The sequence below is a fragment of the Stegostoma tigrinum genome, chromosome 26 (assembly GCF_030684315.1).
Source record: "Stegostoma tigrinum isolate sSteTig4 chromosome 26, sSteTig4.hap1, whole genome shotgun sequence".
Lineage (NCBI taxonomy): Eukaryota > Metazoa > Chordata > Chondrichthyes > Orectolobiformes > Stegostomatidae > Stegostoma > Stegostoma tigrinum.
Genome location: NC_081379.1, coordinates 19,667,567 through 19,681,494, shown reverse-complemented (window position 1 = coordinate 19,681,494; position 13,928 = coordinate 19,667,567).

Genomic DNA, 13,928 nt, shown 5'->3' with positions numbered 1-13,928 from the left:
AAGATCTCCTACAACCACTTCCATCAGCCAGAAGACACTGAAGCCTGAACACATGCATGAGCAGGTTCAGGAACAGCTTCTTTCCAGCATTATCAGACTGTTAAATCAAGTCTAGTCTCAAATAATGTAACTTGTAATGTATGCTGTATGTCTTTAAGTCTTTTTGGTCTTAACATCCTTTGCTAGCTGTGATCTGCCTGTACCGCCTGTAAAGAAAGCTTTTCACTGTAGTTTGGTACACATGACAACAATCATTCAAATCAGGATGGGCTGAATGGTGTTCCTGTTGCGGTATAAACTTCCACAGTAGTCAGCTACCCATTTTTGATCGTTATTACATGGTATCTCTGGTATATCGACATTCAGTGCACATCCCCAAGGTTAAATAGCTTGGCAGTTTGGATGGTCTCAATCCATGTAATTGTGTAATAGCTACTTTCCCCTCTGTTATGACCAGACTCTGTGCAAGTCTTCCCAATTGATTATTGCTCTGAATGGGATCCCCAAATCATGGAGCTGAGGATGGATTAACTGGCACTCCTCTGAGTAGTCCTTTCCTTTAAGATAGATCTTTTCCACAGCAAAGGAATTTAGGTTTTCAAAGGATCTAATTTAAACAAGTTTTTTTTTAAGTTGGGCCAGTGGGATAATGGACAATGTGTCTGACTTAGAATCAGAGGATTGTAGGTCAGGTCTTTCCTGACTCGAGCACAGCTGACAGCTTTGGGCGGCACTGTGGCTCAGTGGTTATCACTGCTGTCTCACCATGCTGGGGACCTGGGTTTGGTTTCACCCTCAGACTGTGGTCTGTGTGGAGTTTGCACGTTCTTCCCATGTCTGTATGAGTTTTCTCTGGGTGCTTATTGGGCCAAAGGGCCTGCTTCACTCTGTAGGGCTTCTATGATTAACAAGAGAGTGAGTTATTAGTTATTAAATGCCTAAAGAAATACTAAAGCACTGCACATGCATGTAAATTAGGATAAGAAGAGAGTCCAATAAAAGTTAAATAAAAAATATGTACAAGACAATCTCTGAGTCACTCATGAAGAGCAGATGGAAGAATATGGTGGCTGCTGCAGTGTCTGTTGATGTTGGTGGTTGAAGGGCTGAGTTTCACATTCCTGGTTTTGTAGATCAATTGTCTTGGTTCCTTGCAGCAGCTGGTTGGTAACATTTAGAACGAGGCATGTATTCCCTCCAATGTCCCGCCAGAGTCATTTATAGTTGAATCATAGAATCATAGAATCATTACAGTGTGGAAGCAGGCCTTTCGGCCTACCAAGTCCACACCAACTCTCAGAGCATCCCACCCAGACCCATCTCCCTATAACCCACCTAATCCACAAATCGTTGAACACTTTGGGCAATTTAGCTTGGCCAATCCACCTAGCCTGTACATCTTTGGACTTAGTTGGCGGGAAGGTCAATCATCCAACCTAGTCATGGGGGAGGGGATATATTTGAGGTGGCTGACCTGATTTTCACAGCACAAGGAAATAAACTAACGGGGAGTCATTTTTGATTCAACTGACCTGAAAGGAAATTTTCTACATCAGGAACAACAGTGCTTTTAAACAAAATGTTGAGAGGAACGATTATCTTTGAATGGATATATATTAGTATGCCACCCATCACTACTTGCTATGAGACATTTCTTGATGTATAATCCCATGACTGCAGATGGAATACAGCAGCAATCTTACAGGTCAGATGTGTTACATAGTCTCCCTGTTAGCATTGTATGTTTATAGCCTTCAATAAAGAACCAACATTGTTGTTTAATCAATATGTGTTGCACAACTGATATGTTTGTACTCAACAGAAGGATGCAATGTGACCTTCTGACTATACATTACTCCTCATTGACATTGATTTGAATTATTGGGTGTGATATAAAACCAGCATTCTACTGTGTGGGTTTCCTGCCCCATGAATTAAATTAAAATGACCATTGAGGCGTTACTGAACAAAAAAGTTCGCAACTCCCAAATTAAGCTCTCACTTTAAACATAACTCTAATTAAATAGTCACAAACAGAGCTGAACACTGTCTGGCATTATTTCCAACTGAGCCAAGCCTTAGGTGTAATCCCTTTAAATTGAGCTTGGTACTTGTTGGCATTCTTCCAAAATGAGAGGAGACCAAGTTGTTGCCTTTTAACATGAATTGAGGCCACAGTGCAAATTAAATTTTCAAAAAAATATGATAATTCATGCAGCGCTGGGAGCCAGTTTTGATGGTTTATCTTGCCAATCAATTTCAGCATTGTTCACTAAGTGTTTAACGAATCTCTGGATCTTTGGATTAAATATATTTCATGGGAGACAGGGTAATGTTTCTAAGTCTTGTTCTATCAAATATCATCCAGACTTCACTCTTCTCCACTTCCATTTGCTGAAATGTTTGCTTTGCATTTCTGGCAAATGCAACCCTTTTGGTGATAATTGTGTGCCTGATTCTTCTCTCCTTCAAGTAATTGTCTATACTCACTGTGCACATGATTGATAACAGTTGGATGAAGCTATCACAGAATGTAATAGCATTCTGAATTATTTAACCGATTCAGTGAGCAAGGTGTCAAATACTTCTCAATGCAGACAGCAGAACTCAACAGGACCCAGGAACTTTTGGAAGATACAAATTCCATTTCTTTGATCAATGAATCTGACACCCGAATCTGTTCTTTACATTTCCTTACTGTAAATTTATAAAATTCACTGAAGCTTAATAAGTTCAGGAATTCGAACACACACTATGGCCTTGATTTTAGCCCTACTTGTTCTGCATCACAGTTCATCAGCCAAGATTTGTGCATTCTTCAACTGATTGATAACCTTTACAAAAGCCGTCATATCCTCATCACAATATGCCCTCCTACCCATTTTTGGATCATCAACAAATTTGGATATATTACATACAGTCCCCTTCTCCAAGCCATTAATACAGATATTAAATGATTGAAACTATAGTACTGATCATTGTGGTACTCCAGTAGTTATGTCTTTCCAAAAAAGAAGACCCACTAATCCCGACTCTCTGTCTTTGACCTTTTAATCCGGACTCTCTGTCTTCTATGTGTTAATGAATCCTCAATCCTGCTCGTCCTAATACAGTGAGCTCCTATCTTCTGCATAGCCATTTATGTGGCACCTTATCACACGTGGTCTGGAAGTACACTACATCCACTGGTTCCCCTTTATCAATGCTACTTGCTCAACCCTCAAAGAATTGTAGCAAATTTATCAAACCTGGTCTCCTTTTCACAAAATCAGGCTGACTATGTTTGATTGTATTAAGTTTTTCTGAATGTCCTGCCATTAATAACAGATTCTAGGATTTCCCAGTGGCAGACTTTAGGCTATAGTTTCCTACTTTGTGTCTCCCTCCCTTCTTGAACAAAGGCATCACATCAGTGGTTTTCCAATTTGCTGGATTCCTCCCAGAACCTAGTGAATTTTGGGATATTCCAAATAATGCTATCTCTATCTCTGCGACCTCTTCTTTTAAAGCTCTTTGATGCAGGCCATCAAATCCTGGCAACTTGTCTGCCTTCAGTCCCATTAGCTTGTGTGTGTTGCATGTTAGGCTACTTCAGAGGTCAATTAAAGGTCAACCATATTGTCAGGGATCTGAAACGATCTTTAGCCGAGAACTAGTTTCATTTCCTATTGGCTCATTTGTGAATCAGCTTTGTCTTAAACAACAATCAATATAGGTACATGATCACCATAACTGAGACAAAATTTTAATTCCATTTGCATATATCCTCGAGCAGCTGCCTTCACAAAATTTGAACCCATGTTCCCAGATCATTAGGATGGCTCTCCAGATGATGCATTCAATGACATTAACACAACACCATTCTCTCTATTATCTGCAAACGTCTGCCCAGCATTGAAGACCCAATGTGCTCATCCTCAGTGCCTTCTCTAGCAAATTGCAAAATAAAAGGCCTCTTCATTACTCAATATGTCAATTCTAGATTGTCAATCCAGCAATCTCTCAATTATAATATTTTAATACTCAAAAAACAGAAGCCTTTAATAATGTTTTTTTAAAGCATTGGTTTTATTTAGCATCTCCTGTAATTTTCCACCTGGGGTCTTCACACCTGGGTCCTGAGATTAATTTTTAATTCCTGGGGACTCCAGGCCAATGCTGGTGGGTTGACAATTCTAGGTCATAACGCCATGGCGAGATGGGATTACAGTTTTGTTTTTTGAGACAAGAGGACATTTGTGACACTTTATTGATTGTTCAAATGAGGGCGACACTTGGATTCTTGCAGAGATTCATCTAGTGAAGTTATCGTCCTGACTGGCATGCGTTCAAGTCCTTTCTCTGAATCATCATTTTTAATTTAGAATCTTTTCCATGTGGGGTCATTAAAGTGACTGAAGTATAAATATTGCACACCAGCCTATGTTTATAAACAGTCTGCACTCAGCTAGACCTGACATATCTGTTGCTTGGAAAAAAAATACATAAATGCATCGGGATTAATGGGCATCAGGACATAATGGACAAGAGAGAGACAGAATAGGCTGAGGCAGACTGCACACTACACTTGAACCCTGGAGCTGGGGGCCCTCTACCTCATTTCATTCACCTCTTGTGAGTAAGATGAGCTTTGATAGGTTACCTGAGATGTAATACGAAGGATATGGCCTAAGTACCATAATGTAAACATTGTTGAAACTGTCATTAATCAAAGAAATGGATTGCATGTTGGGCACTAAGTGCCAGTATGAAGGTCTGGCTATTTGTACAATTCACTGTGTGAGTGGAAAAGACAAGGTCGGAGATAAGGAAACATTACAGCTTCGATCATTTCCTACTTCCTATCTGTCAATAGCTTGGCAATGTTACCATAAATGGACTAGAATCTGAGGAAATGTTGGGAGTGACAATACTCTACAAATGTTTAACAAACTTGTCTCAAAACTCCCTCTCTGTCATTTTAATTGGGGACAAAAACCTTTTAAATGAATCGGTTCCATCAAATTTTGAAAAGTAAACAGCATGTCATAAAACTGGGAGTATAAAATGAATGTGGGCTCAGTGACTTTGTCAGATCCTCTCAGCCAACACTTTACACATTTCCATCAGTTCCTTACAACTGACCCATTTCATTGAGTTTTCACATATATTTTGCTGAAAAAAAAGTGAACAATGCAGCCTTCCACTTACGCAAAGATCAGCAAGCAACTTATGCTGAGAATGAGATTATTTGGGAATTGTGAATCATCACAAATTTTTGGCTGATTAGACCCTTCTAATGTCAGCCTTTTGAAAACCATTCATAATCTCCTCATGCCTTCATGAAGTTGCTACATTTGTACATCAACTGAACATTTTAAGAAGTGTTAAATCTTGAAATTACTTCTGCCCTCTTTTAGCAATTTGAGTCATGAGTGATTGCTATTTAACCTCTCTTGTACAGAAGCTATTCAATCTCAATTTTTCCAGTTGTGACTTCTTTACAGTTTTAACAAAATATTGTAAGTGTACTTCCTTTTCCTTTCCCTCTCTCCTGTAATCCAACCTTTCTTTCCAGTTTACATTTTACTTTATTTCCCTTATTGAATTAATTGTTTCAGACTATCCTCCTGCATAACCTTTCCTCATTTTTTTCTTAAGTCAGGTAAGGGCCGGCTGTGTGGGAAATCTGCCCAGCAATGCCTGCAGAACTGCCAGCAGCCAGTTGAAGGCAGTAGTCATTGTTCAAAGGCACTCGGTCTCTGATCAAGGAACCAGGCTTGGGAAAAGGTTGGGGGTGGGGTATGATGAATCTGCTGAGGGCTACCCTGACATTCCTTCTTGTCAACCATCCTCCCAGCCTCACTTAGCTGTGGCCAGAGTCACTTCTGCAGCGAGCAGCATCTCCCTTCTAACACAATAGAGCTTCCAATTGACAGACAGTTCTAGGTGGATGAATCTTCTGTCCTTGGCACCTTTGGTGAAGGTTCACTGTTGTCCAGTTTAGTGCCTGAATGGTACATAATGAATGGTGTTTCTCTGAAAGAGCCTAGATGTAAGGTGGGGGTGGGGGGTGGTTCTTGTCGGCCCTCTATTCAGCGAACCACCCACCGTCATCGTTTATAAATTCCACGTCTACTTTCTGTTCCATTGGTTCATCAAGATGACAGATGCCTTTTTTTTCTCACTGTACCAGCAGAGACCAAAAATATTCAGAAATAAATGTATAATTGCAAATCTCCTCCATGAGTCACAGGCACAGCTTTCCCACTCCAAAAAAATCTGAGGCCTTCTTTATACCTCTTCTGAGTACGTTCCACCCCATGCTGACAATGCTCACTTTTGCAGGTGTGCAGTTGGGTATTAATCCAAGACCTTAGTAAACATTCCCGATGCACCAGCCTTGACACTGCAATTAACTGGTCATTCAGGTGTGAAAGGCATGTCACTTTCATCACCCAGTGCCTACTTGTAATTTCCAGTCAAAGTCGTTCGATATCAGTCAGCTGCAGCAATCCTAATCAGATTTGGCTCTCCACAGCCAGGGGTATCGGCACTAACGGTGGCATCCCCACTGCCACCCGAGGCAAAATCAGCTGACTCAAACCCAGGTTGCACTTTAAGCTTGGAACCTAGTATTGCTGAGTACCACAATGCCTGTACAATCTCAGCAACTGGAGTAGCTTGCTGATTAATTTGAACAAAGAAAATCATGTTGTTGGGCACAGTCCCCAAGGGCAAAACAAATTTAACTTCCGATTGGAAGCACAGCTGGAGACAAGGAATACTTACTGGAATGACACCAAGTTAGTAACTGATGATCTGCGCGGCCAAGCGTTATTTCAGTTCAGAGTTGAAGCCGCTTTTGGATCAGATACTGGTCTCTGTTTCCCCATAAACTAACATCAGTCATGCTGGACGCTTAGTAATTGATTGCACGCGTGTTACCAATCATTTAATCCGAGGATCTGAGGCTCTCAGTTTCAAATTCTGCAGCTTCAAGAAAGTACTCACGGTTTAAGTGTGACTGGCTCCAATATGGGTGCATGGTTTGTGTAGAGTAGGAGCCAAGGCCAGTCAAAATGATGGGCTTTGATTGATTTGAAACAGCACTAGGCAAATACATCCCTACAGTGAGCTATTTTAACTTTCCTACTTCTGCTCGATCTCAGTGACAGTTGCAGCAACATTAGCATGATGATTTATTCAGCGCCAGGGTAAATTCTGAGATAAACATAGGCATTGCTCCAAGGAGAACAATGGCAATAGGAAAGTTTTGGCAGGATAACAGGTGCTAACTCAACAATCCTACACCTGGCCATGCAGTGCAAGAAAAAAAAGTCCCAGATGTGACATTCTGAGAGAAGCTAGGCAGCTCTGCGAGGGTTCTTACAATGTGTACAAATACCTCAAGTGCTCGCTATCAATGGGCATGAGGTAACAAGGTGCCCTTGATCATTGTAACCTTCATTCATTCACACACTTTGACTCCACCAAAATCATAACATCTTTTTCATGCACCTGCTACCACATCCATTGTTTTGTTTCAGTATTTCTGTTGTTTTATTCATTATTTCTGTAACATTCAGCATCTTTGGCAACATCAGTATTAACTGTCTGCAAATTACCCCTGAGAAAGTGGCGGTGAACCAATTTTATAAACCCCTGTGTTCTGTGGAGAGAGGTTTGGAGAAGGGGGATACGAAGCACTTAGAAAGGGAGCAAAATTAAGTAACTCTCAGTCAGGCAAAGGTTAGAATTCTTTACATCTGTCACCATATACTGCTCGGTGATCCTTATAACTGAGATTTACAGCACATCATGGGAACAAAAGTTTTTTTTTTAATTTTCACTCTTTCTCATCGTTTGTCGGTTCACAATAGCTGAGAAAGAATGTCAGAGCTATAACAGGTAGTGTTCATGCCAGACCCTCCAACACTTCATTCTGTATGAGAAATCTTGTAAATCCTTGGACAGTTGATGAGCGAGGCTGTCAGGGGTAAGGAAGTTGGAAGGCAGAGGCCAGCTGTGTGCTAGCTTCTTATTCTATTATAGCTCACATTAACTGTCAGTAAATTATATGGAGCTGCAACTCATGTCACATTTTCTACTGAAAGTTACAAGCAAAACTAAGATGCATTGTAAACTCGCTTCCTCTTTTTCTCCACCAGATGTGTCTGAGTGAGAACACACAGGCCCCAGTACGTCAGGTCCTGTCAGCACTCAGGGTAGACAATGTCAGTCATTCTACCCATCCTAGACAGTGAGCAGGAGCAGCTGCTCATGATACTTGAGGAAGCAGATATTGCTTAAAAAAAAGTGTCAGCCTGCAGTTGAAGTGCCCAGGAACTGGGATAATATAGGTACTGCCTGGAAAAAGAGTATTGAGCACCAGTGTAGGCATCAGGTGACATATCAAGCAATATAGGTCAGATTGTGGAGCCCATTAGTATCACAATATACAAATATGGCTATACCAACTCAGTAGCGATCCATAACTTTGCAGTCCACTAAGGGGATGGCCCTGTCTGAGGGACATCTGCAGCAAGAACTCTCTATTTCAAATGTCCACAGCGCTTTGTTTGGGCTTCTTCTGTGGATTGCCAGGCAGTTGCCATGTAGGCCTGATTGAATGTCTCGTCTGCATCCAAATGACTAGGGTGGGATTGCAAACCAGATCGACTGTTTAGACATTATCAGTGACCCAGTTGAGCCAGCACTCACTCAGAGTGACATGGCATTGATGGTGGTGCCGCCTCTCCAGATACTTGCCCTCTGGCACGACAAGTGTGTTACAGAAAAGTCATCAGGCACAATGCAAGGATAAAAAAAATCACGCAGTGGTCTTTAGCAGGTCCATCTCAGGCTTCCACTGCTATAAGGTAAGGTTCCTGTTGCTATAAACATCCTCACGTGCTCATGTATTGTTTCTGATGCTGTGCAGGTGGCACACTTCAAGGCTGAGTGCATTTGCACGCAAAGGCATCTGTTTTTGCCTGTGAAATAGGCATAACACCAGTGAATTTCGAGGCAGACGTACTTTGTATATTTATAAGCAGACACACACATGGGGGGCACATGTCCAGAAGCCTTTACAGCTATCCTCCTGGAATCATATTCATGTAGAATTGGCTTCCAGGCAAATTAAGTCAGCACGTTGCTGGCAATGCCTCCACACACTTGATCCATGATTAATACGCTATCAGTAAGCCAAAGAAATATTATACACAGGAACAGGATTATGGTAGGATCAAATAATATTTAAACTCCAGTTTGAAGATTTTTATCCCCAGGTCCAGCAAATTATTCATTCAGCTGCTCTGCCAAAACATAAGCACACTTTATGCAGGGTTCTCAGTGTCCCAGAGACAGCTGCTATCACCAGCCCATGCTGATTGTATAGCTCTTATGGAGATGCTATTGAATTACATTGAAGTTACAATAAGCAGATGGACTGTTCAGTCTAACCGTTCAGGATTGCAAATTCAGCACTACAGTCCCAATTTTAACACTCTCACCCTCTGTTGGCTGAAAGGAATGAGTGCTATAGGAGTTAAAAGATGACCTAAATGCTTTAATTAGCATTGACTTCAATTACCATAGACCACTATTTTAACCTCACGTATTAGGTGGCCAGCCAGCTCTTTCTGCTCAAGGCCAATGATGTCATAAATATTCAAAGGTCAGGGTCCAGAAGTGGAGACATGATGGTTCCTTTGGTCCCGTAAATGTCGATAAGTCTGTGAGGTTTCATCATTTGAAAATGAAAAGTAAGATGCTTGGGCCATTGGAATGTATTAGCACAGAGTCAATTATGTACATTCTTAACTATTTATGTTGACACTTCTGGACCCACGTCAATATTGTCAACATAATAGGCTGTTGACATTATTGACTGGGGCTTGCAGCCACATCAAGTGTGTCTTCCCAGAATGTGGACTGGTAAATAAGGATTGTATCCGATGGTAGTGAGTGCAGGAGAACTGTGTAGTGGAAGCTGGCAGAAGCATGAATGTTATTCATTATCAGTGCAGTTACACCCTGCATCTAACTTCCAAGAGATAGTTTTGGAGTGTTTGATGGAACATATAAAAGAAACATTAATCTTCATCTAGTCTATATCGTGCCACATCTGAAAGCCATATTGGATTGGAAAGAGAGCTTGAAATTTTAACTTTGCTAACTGGTTAAAATCTGCTAAAAGCCGCAGAGACCAAAAACATATCCCTGTAGCTGTGGCCAGCACATGCATGTCATATTATAAAATTTCATACATGCTTTTATAAATTGGAGACAACAAACTGTAAAATGCCTGTCACAAATAATGTGGCTTTTAGCATCTCGTCTATAAACAGTATCAACTCTCTGACGAATACCTACACAAATATGGACATAGTTGGGATATTCTCAAGCAACTTGTAGAACTAACTCATCTAATTATTTATGGATGCATCAACACCTAAAAACTGGAGTTTTTTGACAGCCTATCTCCGTGTTTTACACTTGACAAAACTCATTAGCCACTGTCAGTTTTCCATTGTATTATGATAGGCTTTCCCATCCAAACTGGACTGGGCATGCCCTAGAAGTAGCAACTACATGGATAGGTGATCAAACCAGATTTAGGAACTGCAGGTTAATTATTTCAGGACCCAGAAGATCCACCAGAGCTATTAGTCATCAGCCTGTCTGAGAATGAGGTTCTGAAACTAGGTATGAAGCATTGAGTAGCCAAAGGACTTAACTTATTCCAGTATCAAAGTTCACTAGGAAACAAACTACAACTAAATTCAATTACAAGCGTTCCCACAACCTGCTGTAAACTTCTTGCTTTACCATGCCCTCATTTTAACTTTAAAAAATCAGGTCCATTCAAGAAATTAAAGGTCTGCCACAGAGGAGACCAGGGATAATAAATTAAGGATTAAATTAATTGTAAGCTGTAAGAGCACACAATTTTGTGTGTGTGTGTGTGTGTGTGTGTGTGTGTGTGTGTGTGTGTGTGTGTGTGTGTGTGTGTGTGTGTGTGTGTGTGTGTGTGTGTGTGTGTGTGTGCGCGCGTGTATTTGAGACCAAGTGTATGACATTGTGTTAATGAAGGATAAGGATGTAACAATAAAGTATCTTCTTTAATTTTAAATTTACAAAAGCTTGCCGCTGAATACAAGCAAGGCCTGGGTCTTTGCAAATAAAACACTCTGGTTTTGGGCGATAATTGAAAAGGAATGCTCAGTTCCTGATAATGTAGGGCTGGCTCCATTTTTGGAGGTATCCAACACAATTTTAACCTTTGGGCACATTTCAGAGAGATAATTATAACTTGTGTTGAATATTACAATTTTAGTTGATGTTACATTATCAAAACCTTAAAAACTGACAAGCCTAGTGCCATGTGTTGTGTAGGATGCTGATGCCAGCTGTTTGGAAATGATTACTTGATGGAAGTGATGTCATGCTGACTGCAAACTCTCTATTGTGGTTTTGCTAAGACCTTATGGATTAAATTTTATTTAGTTAGATAATTTAGTTTTTTTAATATTCTCCATTTGGTAATTGTGTTTTGCACAACTGTAATGAAATATTTTACATACTTATTTACATTTTTCTTAAACTCTCTTTGTAAAGCAGAATGAAATTTGGAAATTGCTGGTAATACTCGTGGTTCCCGAACTGAAGGGACAGAAGTTACAGATTGAAAAAGCTCAATTCCTCAACAGCTCACACAATTTACCGAAAATACTCGAGATTCAAGGCCTGGTCCTTCTGGTTAGGACAAAGTAATGGCAGATCCAGATCTAAATCAATTGATCATCCCTCCAACTCTATCCCAACCCTATTACATGTCCTTCAGAAGGAGGTGATTTATAGAGTGTCATTTCTTTAATGGCACTTTGTGGCAGGGTCAACATTCAGTGTCTACTCATTCATTAAAGTCACCAAAATGTCATCAGCCATATTTGTGGGTCTTGGTATTCAGTGTGCAGTATTCTCTCCTCAGGGTCAATGAGTCAGAACTGTGCCAAATGCTGCTGGTACACTAGCTGCTAACTGGTAGCACAGGACAGAAATGGCTATCTTGGCATGAAACCCAGTTCTATTTCTGCATGCAATAAGGGTGATTCTATAGAATGGAAGTTCACAAGCAGATGATGCAGCTTTATTTCCAAAATTACAGCCATCAAACAGGAGGATCAAGTCCAGAACTATTTCCAATATTACATCAGGGAAGACAGGCATGGCTTGACTTTACTAAAGGCCTTATCATCGGCATAGTGACCATACAAAGGTCAGCTAGGTGCACGTCATAGAATATGAGTTGCCTGATTGGGGCAGTTAATCTGGTCCCATCAGTGAGCCCTGGCTGACAAATAAAACAAGGAATGTCACTCTGACACTCTGAGAGCTGGCTCTGAGGGAGCTGGATCAGTTTCAAGGACCTTCCATATGTGAATAAATGGTGACTTGGAGACGGGATACCAGTCTCTGTGGAATTATTTCAATGGCGACGAGAGTAAAAGATACTCCTGAAGAAATTTGATCAGAATAATCGTCTTTGAGTTGGCTAAGCTTTTCTGGCATCGTGTTGTTATTTGGGAAGTGTGGCTCATTTGACCCTGCAGTCAAAGACTAAGCCCAGTATATGGAAAGAATGTGTTACTTTTTCCATGCAAATGACATTGGGGTAAATAGAAAGCAACGAGGAATTCTCCTGACATCTTTTTTTCGGTTATTAGGAACCTAATTTTCTCTGCGGCACCAGATATTAAAAGCTTTCAAGAGACTGACGGATTCAGTTAAGGAATATTATGACCCTAAGCCACCTCTAACTCTGAGACACTTTCGTTTTTATTCAGCAATTTGAGAACAGGGAAATGTGTATCAGGACTTTTGGCTAGGTTAAGGTGACTGGCAGAGATATGTGACTTTGGTTTAACATTTCATGAGCTGCTGAGAGACCATTTGGTATGTGGGATTAATGATGTAACTGTGCAAAAGTGCCTACTGGCTGAAGCCCAAACAGACTTCAAACAGACAGTACAATTGACTTTACCACTGGAAAATGCGGCACCTGGAGCATATGAGATGCAGGGTATTCCGAGAGAAGTGGATACCCTCGCCAGTCCAACTAAATTTGGGCAACACAGTTTGAGGGAAGGCATAGCCACACTCAGGACATATCCTGAGCAGAGGGACTCTAGGTCAGCCCACAGCAATACCCTAAAACAAAGCGTAGTCTCAGCCAAACTGTTAAAATTTGCTTCAGGATCCAGGCCAGCAAGCCATTGTAGTTGCTGCCAGCATGTGGACTCGAGTCAGCAAAAGAGTCCCACTAGACCAATATTGAATAAGAAAACTTGCCGGCCTGTATCCAAGAGAGTGCACACCCTGGACAGTCCACCTATACCTGGTTTGGAACAGTTAAATTGCTCAGCAACATCCAAATAAGAACTAATCAAAATAATTGGTTTTATGATCATCCAGTTCTAATGGAGGTTGATACCAGTGTGGCTGTTTCAGTGATTGTAGAGCCAGTCTTTAACAAAATTCTCGCTGTACTCCAATCTTTCGGTGTGTACACGATATGAGACAACCATTTGTGATGTTATCAGCCTGTGCATTTTTCAGTGGATGATGGAGAACATTTTGCAAGGTCTACCTCAGGTTGCCATTTATCTAAATGATGTGTCAATAACAGCGAAGACCAATATGGAGCATTTAAAGAACTTGGACATAGTCCTTAGGCTTTTTTCCCAGGTGGGGGTATGCCTATGTAGGGAAAAATGTATTTTACATGCTCCCAAGTGATCTATTTGGGGTAGAGAATTGACAAGACAGAGTTACACCCACTGGAAGATAAAATGTGGGTGATCAAAGTGGTCCAGCTCCCAGCCTGTAAGGTAGCTGAGGTCTGTTCTTGGACTGATGAATTATTACAGAAAGTTCATACA